Source organism: Phascolarctos cinereus, unplaced genomic scaffold (assembly GCF_003287225.1).
Source record: "Phascolarctos cinereus isolate Bilbo 61053 unplaced genomic scaffold, phaCin_HiC Scaffold_4;HRSCAF=312, whole genome shotgun sequence".
Taxonomy (NCBI): Eukaryota; Metazoa; Chordata; class Mammalia; order Diprotodontia; family Phascolarctidae; genus Phascolarctos; species Phascolarctos cinereus.
In genome coordinates, this window is record NW_027555847.1 from 228,623,501 (window position 1) to 228,637,320 (window position 13,820).

At 37.4% G+C, this 13,820-nt stretch overlaps 1 pseudogene; it reads right to left on the reverse strand.

Moving 5' to 3' along the window:
* Positions 1 to 12,275: 12,275 nt before the first annotated feature.
* LOC110223120 (glutamine synthetase-like) lies at positions 12,276 to 13,487 on the reverse strand (annotated as a pseudogene).
* Between the last annotated feature and the right edge of the window lie 333 nt (positions 13,488 to 13,820).

A 13,820-nucleotide genomic window follows, 5' to 3' on the forward strand; every position in this document is an offset into this window, starting at 1 on the left:
GGATAGTAATCATGATCTCAGACAAAGCAAAAGTTAAAACAGATTTAATCAAAAGTGAAAAATAAACTACACTCTGTGTCAGCAATTTTTTTTATCAGTTTATTTATTTTTAATTTTCAACATTCATAAAATTTTGTGTTTTAAATTTTCTACCCTTCCCTCTCCTCCTTCCCACCCTAAGACAGCGTGCAATCTGATATAGGGTCTACTTATACATTCATATTAAGCATATTTTCCCATTAGTCATGATGTAAAGAACAATTAGAACTAATGGGAGGAACCATGTGTCAGCAATATTATTCAATATTATTTTAGATCATTTAAAATACCTAGACCATATAAAATACCTGAGTGTATACCTGCCAAAACAGACACAGCAACTATATGAACACAAATATAAAATACTTTTTATACGAATAAACTCAAATATAAATAATTGAAGTAATATTTACTGTTAATGGGTAGGTAAAGCTAATATAATTTTTGAAATAACCATCTTACCTAGCTAATCTATTTATTGGATGTCATCTCAATTAAATTACTAAAAAATTATTTTACAGAGTTAGAAAAAAATAATAATGAAGTTCATTTGGAAGAACAAAAGGTCAGGAACTTCAAAGAAACCAAGGAAAAAAGACATAAAGAAAGTAGACTCAGCAGTATCAGACCTTAAACTATATTAAGAGGTGAGAGCATTGTTGAAGTGTAAAAAAGGATAATTTCAATTATTTTAAATTAAAATTTTCTTGCATAAATAAAACCTATGTAGCCAAGAATAGAATGAATGCAGAAAAATGGGGGGAAAACTTTCATGGACTATCTCTCATATAGGATGTAATTGGGTTGGTTTATAGCTGTGGTGTAGGAAATGATGAGCTGGTTGATTTAGAAAAGCATGGAAAGAGTTGGACTTATGAAGGAAGATGCTATCCACCTTTAGAGATACAGGAGATAGCAGGAAATAACATTATGGTCTTACTTACATGTGAATGAGTGTATATGTGTATGTTTATAGGTATCTATGATATGTATATGTGTGTATATATATACATACATATATATATATATATATATATATATATATATATATATATTCACATTTAATTGTGGCCTTCTTTGGTTGGTAGGAGGAGAGAGAAAAACAAATAAAGTAAAAAGTACACAGCAGAGAACAAAGAAAATCAACAAAGAAGCAATGAAAAGCTGGGCAGCTTTGTAAACAATGTGTAGTATTTATTATATAGGTTTTCTTGAAATGGAGATGTATTGTTTTATACTGAATCCTCTCTTATGGTCTGCTGTGTACATGGCAATGTTTTTTCTTCTTTTCTCATTTTGTATTTAAATATAAAATTTAAAAATTTACAAAACAAAAAAAAGAATTAATCAGTAATTTCATTAAAGAAAATGACAATAATGAAACAACATATCAAAACCTGTGGGATACAGCAAAAGCAGTAATCAGGGGAAATTTTATATTTCTAAGTACTTACATCAATAAAAAAGAAAAAGAGCAGACCAATGAACTGGGCATGTAACTAAAAAAACTTAGAAAAATAACAAATTCCCAATTAAACACTAAATTGGACATTCTAAAAATTAAAGGTGATATGAATAAAACTGAGTATAAGAAAACCACTGAATTAATAACTAAAACTAGGAGTTCATATTACAAAAAAATTAATAAAATAGATAAATTATGGGTTAATATGATTTAAAAAAAGGGAGAAGAAAACCAAATTAGTGGTATCAAAAATGAAAAGGCTGTATATACCACCAAAGAAGATGAAATCACAGCAATTATTAGGAGTTATTTTAACCAATTACATGCCAATAAATTTAACAACTTAAGTGAAATGGAAGAATATTTACAAAAATACAAACTTCCCAGATTTGCAGAAGAGGAAATAGAATATCTAAACAGACCTATTTTAGAAAAAGAAATTGAACAGGCCATAAATGAGCTTCCTAAGAAAAAAGCACCAGGGCCAGATGGATTTACAAGTGAATTTTGTCAAACTATTAAAGACCAACTAATTCCAATATTAAATAAATTATTTGGAATAATAGGCAAAGAAGGAGTCCTACCAAACTCCTTTTATGAAATAAATATGATACTGATACCTAAACCAGGAAAAGCAAAAACAGAAAAAGAAAATTATAGATCAGTTTTGTTAATGAATATAGATGCCAGAATCCTAAATAAAATACTAGCTAAAAGATTATAACAATATGTTACAAAAATTATGTATTATGACCAAGTGGGATTCATACCAGGAAGGCAGAGATGGTTTAATGTAAGGAAAACTATTAACATAATTGATTATATCAATAATAAAAGTAACAAAAATCACATGATAATATCAATAGAAGCAGAAAAAGCATTTGATAAAGTACTACACTCACTTCTATTAAAGACACTTAAAAGTATAGACATAAATGGACTTTTCCTTAAATTGATAAGAAGCATTTGCCTAAAACTGTTAGCAGACATTATTTGTAATGGGGATAAACTAGAAGCTTTCCCAGTAAGATCAGGTGGGAAACAAGGATGCCCACTGTCACCAATATTATTCAACATTGTACTGGAAATCCTAGCAATAGCAATAAGAGAAGAAAAAGAAATAGAAGGAATCAGAATAGGGAATGAGGTAATAAAACTATCTCATTTTGCAAATGATATGGTGATATAATTGGAAAATCCTAAAGATTCAACTAAAAAGTTAATTGAAATAAGAATTTCAGCAAAGTAGCAAAGTAAACCCACATAAATCACCAGCATTCCTATATATTACCATGAGTTCCTGCAGGAAGAGATACCCCATTTAAAATAACTCTAGACAGTATAAAATACATAGGAAATGCACTTACCAAAACAAACCCAGGATTTATATGAACAAAATCATAAAAAACTGTCACAAATAAAATCAGATTTAAGTTAATGGAGAAATATTAATTGTTCATAGGTAGGCAGGACCAATATAATAAAAATGACAATTTTGCCAAAATGAATCTATATATTCAATGCTATCTCAATTAAATTACCAAAAAAATTATTTTAAGGGACTAGAAAAAAAATTACAAAATTCATTTGGAAGACTGAAAGGCCAAGAATATCAAAGGAATTAATGGAAAAAAAACATAAAGAAAGGAGATTTAGCAGCACCACATCTTAAACTATATTATAAGGCAATAATTATCAAAACCATCTGGTACTGGCTAAGAAATAAAAAGGTAGATCAGTGGAACAGAGTAGACATGCAATCTACAGTAGCAAACAAATATAGTTACCCAGTGTTTGACAAGTGTAAAGACTTAAGTTTTTGGAATAAGAATTCATTATTTGGTAAAAATTGTTGGGAAAGCTGGGAAGCAGTCTGGCAGAAATTGGCCATAGACCAATATCTTACACCATTTAGTAAGATAAGGTCAAAATGGATACATGACTTAGATATAAAGGAAGATATTACAAGAAAATTTGAAGAACATGGAACAGATTACCTATCAAACTTATGAACAATTTTTGAACAAACAAGAGATAGTGTTGTAGGATGTAAAATAGATGATTTTGATTACATTAAATTAAAAAGGTTTTGTAAAAATAAAACAAATGTAGCCAAGATCAGAAGGAAAGCAGAAAACTAGAGGAAAAATTTTACAGACAGTTCCTTAGATAAAGGTCCATATCTCAAATATATAAAGAACTGTGTGAAATCTATAAGAATGCAAGTCATTCCCCAATTGATAAATGGTCAAAGGATATGAACAGGCAGTTTTCCAACGAAGAAATCAAAATAACTTATAGTCATGTAAAAAAAATCTAGAAAAATGCGAAGTAAAACAAGCTTGAGATATCATATTGCACCTATCAAATTGGCTAAATAATAGAAGAGGAAAGTGACAAATATTGGAAGGGATATGGAAAATTGGGACCTTAATTCATTTTTTGGTGGAACTGTGAGCTGATCCGATACAGAATTATACCTGAAGAGTCATTAAATTGCCTTATACCCTTTGACCCAGCCATACCACTATTAGGTCTGTTTCCCAAGAGAATGAGGGAAAATGGAACCCACAGGTTCTAAAATATTTATAGCAGCTCTCTTTATGGTGCAAAGAACTGGAAATTTCAGGGATGCCTATCAATTGGGGAATGGCTTAAACAAATGGTGGTATATGTTCATGATGGAATATTACTCTGCTATAAGAAATGATGAGCTCAATGATTTTAGAAAAGCTACAAAATAATAAAGAGCAAAATGAGTAAAACCAAGAGAACACTGTATATGGTAACAGCAGTATTGTTTTAAGAACAACTTTGAGCAACCAAGTTATTCTGACTATTGTAAATATCCAAACTAATCTCAAAGATCCTATGAAAGAAGCTGCTATTTGAACCTAGAAAGGAATATTGCTGTGATGTAGGAAATGATGAGCTGGTTGATTTAGAAAAACATGGAAAGACCTGGACTCATATATGTGTATGAGTGTATATATGTCTATGTATATAGATATCTATGTATATGTATATATATCCACACTAAATTGTATCCTTCTTTAGGATGGATGGGGGAGTGAGGGGAAAAATAAAGTAAAAAGTGCACAGCAGATAAGAAAAGAAAACCAACAAGGAAGCAAAGAAAAGCATGGGCAGCTTTGAAGACAATGTGTAGTATTTGTTATATGGTTTTCTTGAAATAGATATTTATTGTTTTATAATAAATCCTCTCTTCTGGTCTGCTGTCCACATGACAATGCTTTTTTTTTCTTTTTCTCATTTTGTATTTAAGTGTAAAATTTTTAAAAAATTACAAAAAACCAAAACAAAACCACCTGAGAGAAAAAAAGACCAAAACCAAAACCTTCTTCCCATAGAAATATTTAAAATAAACATTGTATTCTGTTGTAACTAAAAAAAAAAGCAAAAAAACCCCAAAACCCTACAAGACCAGTGCAATGCCCAGGAAGCATATGCAGTGGAGGGCCTTTACAGGAGACCTGCTACTGAAGCAATCTACAACATTCGACTGAGACCTGTCAGGGCCACATTAATGGATAAAGTCAGCTTCCCATTGAGGATTGTGTGTTTTTTTTTTTAATTAGGCAGTTTGGGTTAAGTGACTTGCCAAGGGTGATACAGCTAGTAAGTGTCAAGTGTTTGGTCTGAGGTCAGATTTGAACTCAAGTCCTCCTGACTCCAGGGCCAGTGCTCTATCCACTGCACCATCTAGCTGCCCCTTAAGAATTGTTTAAGAGCAGACAGAGACCAGACAGGGTGCTAAATCCGTGCTGGTCCACCAGAAGATGGAGCTGAAAGCCAGAGGTTCTGGAAGAGGGCAGAGTCGTCCAAGCTACTCCATACAGAGCAGCAATAGCATTTGGACTCCAGAGGGGTCTAAACAGGGGCTCTAATCCCATCAAATAGTATAGAAGGGAAGGGGTCTGATGTCTGACTCTAGCATAAAATCTCAAGGAGATAGGAATAAACAGAAGAAAACACCAAGAGCAGAGAAGACATACTATATGGTTTAAGAGAACCCCAGGAGGTACACCCAGAAGGAGTGAGTAACATTGTAAAAGGTATAGGCAGAGCCACAGAGAAAAAAAAAGTCACTCGACCACAAGGACTGTAAGAATGGCTGGAAGAAATGAAGCAGTAAATAAAAAAATAAGAACTCTAAAGGAAGAAATTGGAAGGAGAATAAATAGCTTACAAAATAAGATGGAAATCCTTATCCAAGTAGTAGACACTTTGAAAACCAGAATGGAGTGAACACAACTAATGATACCATGAGACAATAAGAAATATCAGAATAAAGTAAAAAGATTGAAAGAATAAATAAATGAAAGGTATCTATTATCAAAAACACCCGACCTAAAGAACAGGACAACGAGAGATCATTTAAGATTCATAGTACTCCCTGAAAACCATGACTAGACAAAATAGATAACATATTTTAAGAATTCATAACTGAAAACTGCTTAGATCTATTAGAACCAGAAGGCAAAGTGAAAACAGAAAGAATCTGCCAGTCATTTACTGAAAGAAGTCCCAAACTGAAAACACCCAGGAGGCAGACCCAAGATGGTGGAGTCGTAGGAAGAAGTATAGTTGAATTTTATCCCTTGACTTTTCCACAAGGATCTAGAAAATGCACCAGACTGAGTCCTCACTGGGAAACCCAAGAAAAAAGTGACAGCAAGTCACTCTGGTTTTTTTTTGGTGAGGCAATTGGGGTTAAGTGATTTGCCTAGAGTCACACAGCTCGTAAGTTTTATATGTCTGAGGACAGATTTGAACTCAGGTCCTCCTGACTCCAGGGCCAGTGCTCTATTCACTGCGCCACCTATCTGCCCCAACAATGAGTCATTCTTTCAAGCCAAGATTGGCAAAAAGAGACAAACAGAGAAGTCTGTAGACATTAGGGGTGCAGTCTAGTCAGAAAGGGCAGTTCAAAGCATTCCAGGACAGAGAGAGGCTATACACCAGGGCAAGAAGATGTTGCAGATCCAGCACTGAGAGGCCTGACTTTGCACAGGGTGCAGAGAACAGATTCTAATTGACAGCTGTCACTCACTCCCCAGGCTGTGGTCACAGAGCCAGAGTAGACTGAGGAGGGAAGCTGGGCCTAGGGGTGACAGTTCAGAGTGAGGGGTGATTATGGGTCCCATGCTGTGTATTGAATGAGTAACAAGTTTAAATCAGCTAGCAGCTATGTGGCTCTGACCCCAGAAGCTGAGCGAGGTCTGCCTCCAGGCCAGTCTGACGCCTGTAGCAGAAAACACAGTGAAGGAACTCCAAGCCTAATGGGAACCTGCAGTTCTGTTACTCAACCAGCAGACTGGCTGGTAGTTGGCTGAGTCCAGCATCAGTCTCCTGAAACTCCAACCAGGGACAAGCCCAAAATCTATTGCTCAGACCAAAACCCAGGACGAGAACTTTCAGGCCCCAAATAAGTACCTGGGGCTTCTAGGCAAACCTTACTCTGTGAATTTACAGGGCATAAATGCAATAGAAGACTGGTCAATAAGCCCAGTCCTAACGAACCTGCACAGAGTTCATCAGTATGCTCTGCTGGTATAATAACGAAGAGGCTGGGAAGCCTGCTTAAGGGGGAATCATGGTAATATGTAACGGTAGTACATTGGAGAGACTTTGGAGCATGTGTAGACATTCTGAAACTGGTTCAGTTCTGCTCTGGAATTGTATCAGCAGCAGTCTAATGCTCTCTGCACAGGCTCATGGTGACTGGGCTTATTGGCCAGTCCTGTGTTACAATAATATAACACAACTATACATTTAAAAACCCAAGTCACACTCCCACCAATGCAGACAACATCCATGGAAGAAAGTGGCCACAAATTTATAAAAACCTAATAGTAAGACACATGACTAGGGAAATCTACATACCCAGGGCAATTCACAACTCTGGACTGTAAGCTTTGATGTCCTGGATTTCCTCAGGGAACAGTCTGCATCATGTATCATCTGTTGCATATGACCTCTTCTGGGTCTTTTCTATTCTGCTGAATGAAGCTACTTTTTTGCTATTCTCAGACGGTTGAAGCACTGTTGAATTTTTTGAGCAAACATCAGCCTGAAGCCTGGATCATCAGGATGTCCCAGGGATGCTCCCTTGTGCTGCAATAGATACTTTCAGTGAAAAAAGGCTGTTAAGCCTGGGATCTGCAATGCTTTTCAGGTCTACTTTCAGAAATCTAAGGTCTACCCCTTCTAGAGCCAAAGAAAGCACTAAAAGGGAAAAGTAGGTAAACCTCTTAGGAGTTCCTTTTCTCTGCAGATGTAGATGATGCTTCAAAACAGGGCAGTCAGTTTTTCCCCAGTTAGCTGTTCAAACAGCAGTAGATTCTGTTTTCTCTAATCAGCTTCCAGCATTAGAGTGTTTCTAAATCAGATCATCACCCTGCAACAAACGCAGAGCTCACCTGTCTCTAATTAGCTGATATCAGCTGAGAACAGGTGCTAGTATTATCTATCTCCACTGTCCTTTGCTTCTGTCAACTTCTCAGTGCACTTTAGTTTCTCAGCTCAGTTGTATTCTGTATTCTAGATTTAGCTTTTAATGTCAGTTTTTACGTTATACTCCTCCAGTTTGTCTACCTTTTCAGTCATGAATCAAGGCTTCAACAGGACACCCCATAGACATTTATAATCTCCTCCTTGATCTGCATGGTGTCCACTTCCTCCTCCTTTTTTATTAATTAATTAATTTTGATTTAACAACAATCATTTCCATAAGCTTTTGAGTTTTAAATTTTTCTCCCCCTCCCTTCTCATCTCCCTCTCCCAAGATGGTGTGCAATCTGATATAGGCTCTACATATACATTCCTATTAAATATATTGTCACACTAGTCATGTTGTAAGGAAGAATTAGAACTAATAGAAGGAACCACAAAAAAGAAGAAAAAAAAACAGAAGGGAAAAAAGAGCAATTACTGTGCTTCAATCTATTCAGACTCCATAGTTCTTTCTCTGGATGTGGATAGCATTTTCCATCATGAGACTTTTGGAGATGTCTTGAATCCTTGCATTGCTGAGAAGAGTCTATCAGAGTTAGTCATCACACAACGTGGCTGATACTGGGTACAACATTCTCTTGGTTCTGCTCATTTCACTCAGCATCAGACCATACAAGTCTTTCCAGGTTTTTCTAAAGTCAGACTGTTCATCGTTTCTTATAGCACAGTAGTATTCCATTACATTCACATATCACAACTTGATCAGCCATTCCCCAATTGATGGGCATCCTCTCAATTTCCAATTCTTTGCCACCACAAAAAGAGCTGCTATAAATATTTTTATACATGTGGGTCCTTTTACCATTTTTATGATCTCTTTGGGATACAGCCCCAAAGTGATATTGTTGGGTCAAAGGGTATGCACATTTTTATAGCCCTTTGGGCATAGTTCCAAATTGCTCTCCAAAATGAGTGGATCTTTTTTTTTTTAGGCAATTGGGGTTAAGTGACTTGCCCAGGGTCACCCAACTAGTAAGTATCTGAGGCTAGATTAGAATTCAGGTTTTCCTGACTTCAGGGCCAGTGCTCTAACTGCTGGGCAACCTAGCTATCCCTTCCTCTTCCTTCTTTCTTGCTTCCCTAAGACCTCCTTTGTTTGGCTTCTATATCTCTTACCCATAAGTCTCTTCCCAAGGTCAGGCTCTTCAGCCCTCTAGTAGTTTGTCCCCAGATGAAGTCTGATGAACAGGGCATAAAAAAACAATTGTACGAGAAATGTAGAGAAAAGCAGCTTGAAGAGAAACAGACAGTTCTGAGAGGACCTGAAAGAAAGCAGCCTCTCAGACATAAATGTACTGATTGATAGTAAGGATGGCTACAGGGCATTGTTTTCCAGAAGCTAATTTACACATATTAAATTTATTATATTTAAAAAAAGAAAACTGAGCTGTACATAATAGAGATTTACAGTTTCACCGTACAATCTTCTTTTCAGTTTTACTATATGCATGTGTGTGGATATGCTCATTTCATTTGGTGTTTGCTAAGTTCAGAATGAAAATAAAACTTTGTTCTCATTTCTCATTCCAATGATCTCTAAATAGTTTCAGAGGGTTCAGGACAAACTGACCTTTCCTGCTTTTCTGCTTCTGTTTCTACTACATCCTATATACACCAGTGAGGTCATTATGGGCTTTAGCAATAGCCATTTAGTTAATTATGCTCAGCCAAAAGACCTGAACACAAAACCAAGGGGGATGGAGTGGTTCCTGTAAGTTGGACAGTCTTCCCTCCAACATTACATAAATTCCAGGAGAGTTTCAGACTTGATCTAGAGACAAACTACCTAGAGGGCTCAAGAGCCTGGCCTTGGGAAGAGACTTGTGGGTAAAAGATGTAGAAGCCAAACAAAGGAGGTCTTAGGGAAGCAAGAAAGAAGGAGGGAGCAGACACCATGGAGAGCAGGCTGGAGATTATGAGTCTATGGGGAGTCCTGAGGCAGGGCTTAATCAGGCTGGAAAGAGGAACCGGTAACCTTCTTTTTCCCTCCGCTTGCCATACTTCTACCTCCTCCTCTTTTCCCTCCTTCTGTTCCCAACACAGGTTATCCAGATCCCATCACTTGGTGATGGGGGTGAGGGTGGGGGAGTATTCTTCCTCTTTCCCCTTTTCCTTCTTCCTCTCTCCCTCTTCCCCACCAGACTTAGGCCACCAGTCCCCCAACTTGAAGAGCAAACAAAACTGGCCTTTGGTAAGATGGAGGATTCCCTGCCAGTGCTTTCTAAAGTCCTCTGGGCCTCATAATCTAACCTGATCCCTACTATGCTTTGTCTCCCCCAATTAAAGAGGGAGCTCCTTGAGAACAAGGACTGTCTCACTGAAGCCCAACACTTAGCATATCGATTAGAAAGGGAAAAGGAAGGGAATGAGCATTTATATAGCCTCTACTATGTGCCTAGCACTGTCCTAAGTGCTTTACAAATATTATCTCATTTGATCCTCACAACAACCCTGACAGATAGATACTATTAGTATACCCATTTTACAGCCGAGGAAACGGGGGCAACAGAGGTTAAGTGACTTGCCCAGGGTCACATAGTAAGTGTCTGAGGTCAAATTTGAACTGAAGTCTTCCTGACTCCAGGCCCAGTGCTCTATTCACTGCACCACCTAGCTGCCTGTGCATAAGAGATTTGGATTACATTTTTAAACTCAATTTTATTTTATTTTCAGGTTAACATTTGTTGCTTCCAGCTTCCCTCCTGCACCATCCTTCCTTCACCCCAAGAAAAATAAGAAAAACAAAATTGCTACAAACATGTATAGTTAAGCAAAACATTCCCATGACCATGGCTATAAAAATATGCCTCAATCTGTAGATGGGCAGTATGCTTTATCACAAGACCTCTGGAATCAGTGCTGGTCATTACACTAGAGTTCCTAAAGCTTTGAAACTTATTTGGCTTTCTAATACTGCTGTCTTTCTATAAATTCTTCTGATGTTTCTGCTCACTTCACTCCGTATCAGTTCCTGCAGCTCTTCCCAGGTTTCTCTGAATCCATCCTTTTCATCATTTCTTTTTTTTTTAATTAATTTATTTTTAGTTTTCAACATTCACTTCCATAAGATTCTGAATTTTAAACTTCCTCCCCTTCCTTCCTTCCCTTCCCCCCTCCTCAAGATGGTGTACAATCTGATATAGGCTCTATATAGATATTCATACTAAACATTTTTCATCATTTCTTACACAGCAATAGTATTTCGTGACATTCATATACCAAAACTTGTTTACCCGTTCTTCAATTAATAAACATTACCTCAGTTTCCAATTATTTGCCACCACAAAAAAAAGAGGTCCTTTTCCTCTTTCTTTGATCTTTTTGAAGTATAAACCTAGTAGCAGTCAAAGGGTTTGCAAAGTTTAATAGCTATTTGGGCATAGTTCCAAATGGTTGGTCCAGTTCACAGCTCCACCAACAGTGTATACCAGCTTTCCTTTTTTTGTGTGTTTGTGTGTGAGGCAATTGGGGTTAAGTGACTTGTCCAGAGTCACACAGCTGGTGAGTATTATGTGTCTAAGACCAGATTTTAACTCAGGTCCTCCTGACTACAGGGCCGGTGCTCTATCTACTGCACTGCCTAGCTGCCCCTATACCTGCTTTCCTACAGCCCCTCCAGCATTTGTCATTTTCCTTTTTTGTCAACTTTACCAATCTGATGGGAATAAGGTGATACCTGAGAGATGTCTTAATTTTTGTTCAGTTGTTTTTCAGTTGTGTCAGACTCTTTGACCCCATTTGGGGTTTTCTTGGGAGAGACACAGAGATACCAATGGAATGGTTTGCCAGTTCCTTTTTCCAGCTCATTGTGCAAATGAAAAACTAAGGCAAATAGGGTTAAGTGACTTGCTCAGAGTCACACAGCTACTAAGTGTCTGAGGCTGGATTTGAACTCAAGTCTTCCTGGTTCCTAGCACTCTATCCACTGTGCCACCTAACTGCCTATGTCTTAATTTAAATTCCTCTAAACATTAGTGACAGAGCATTTTTTTTATATGGCTATTGATAATTTGGATTTCTCCCTTTGAAAACTGCTTGTTTATATCCAGTGACCATTTGTCAATTAGGGAGTGGCTCGTGTTCTTTTTTTTCCCTGTGGGCATAAAAACACCATGTTATTTTGTACTCTCTGACCTGTATCTAGTAGGGAAACTTGGAAGAAGGAGAGGCGGGGTAGAAGAGGGTGTGAGGAAAGGGGTGGGAGATACATAAGGTATCTGTTTGTCTAGTCCATTTAGTTTTTGTACTGAAAGCATTCCTCTACTGTTTCATTGAGAAAACATGTACAGATGAGTACCTCTGTAACTGTATAAGCGTTGTAGTCAGCAGGGAGATGTCAATCTTCAAAACAGCTCCTCTTCTCCTGGCCAACTATGCTGGGGATGAGGATGCTGCCGTTGCAGTTAGCCATGCTGGCAGAGAACTTAATGTTGGATGTATCATGGAAAACTGTCAGGCAATGGGCATTGTACAGATCCCTTTTGGGTTCATAGGGTGGCATGTGCTACTGGTACTGCTCACTTACTCTTTCGTTTTTTTAAAAATTTTATCAATTTATTTTGAGTTTAAAATTTTTCTTCCCCTTCCTCCCCCCCCCCACCCTCCCCAAGACAACGCACAATCTGATTACTTAGTCTTTCAATGGCTTCTTCAATATGCTTCAGATCATTCTTATTTCTCATGACTTTGATACTGAAGTTAGTGTGGCAATCAACTCTATTCTGGTTCCCTGGAATGGGCTTGGGATCAAACATTATGATCATCCCAAAATATTCACACACCCAATGGAGGATGAAGTGGACAACCTAGAGATGATCTCCTATTTTAATCCCTTCACAGGGTCCTACTCCTACCTGAAACTCCCACCAATTAGATATTACTTTAGCATTTGTACCCCCAGTTTTGATGTCCAGTATATAGGCAAGTAGAGTAATGAACTTCCTCTACATCCCATCCATAGGCTTTATCTGCTGCTAAATCATAATAACACACACCTTGGGACCCAGGGAAGCCATTGAAAGACCACCCAAAAAGTTACCTATCTGTTCCCATGAAAGTATATTTCTGTTCCATGCCAAATCAGGGTTTCTTATTGGTCACCATATCCATTATCTGTTTATAGGTACACCTCAGGTTAGTCTCTGCAGTCTTATAGCTGTGCTTGAAAACCTCACAGAAAGCCAGTTTATTTGTTTCAGTAGGGGTCTCAGAACAGAGCAGCAGAAATAAAGTACTTGTCACTCTAAGAGCCTTCAGCCTGAAAAGTGTTGGAGCTATAAATACTTTCATCCAAGTATTCTTAGGGTCATAGTCTAGAGTCTGGGTTTTGTACCAGTTTAATGCCTTCAATCCAGACACATATAACCAGGCCTTTGTTACCTTGAGACTGGGTCAAATACATCTGCTTGATATTTTTGTTCAAATGGGAACTGGCTGAGGAGGCCATGTGGAAAACTGTCCTTGGCCTGGGAAGCATACAGGAACCACATGTCAAAGTGGAGAGTGTGGGATGTTTGTGTTGATGGCTGTTGGCTGTCCTAGTTGGTGGTTTGCATGGTGTTGTGGCTAAGGCCATGGCCCCTGCTTCCATTCTCCATTTGAATTCGTTTCCTACATATCAGAAATAAGGCCTTTATCCGAGAAATTTACTGTAAGTATTCCCTCCACCCTCCTCCCCCTCACATGCTTTCCTGGTTCTTATCTAATTTTAACTGAATTGGTTTTGCTCGTGAACAAACTTTTAAGTTTTAAATAACCACAGCTGTCCATTTAATCTCCT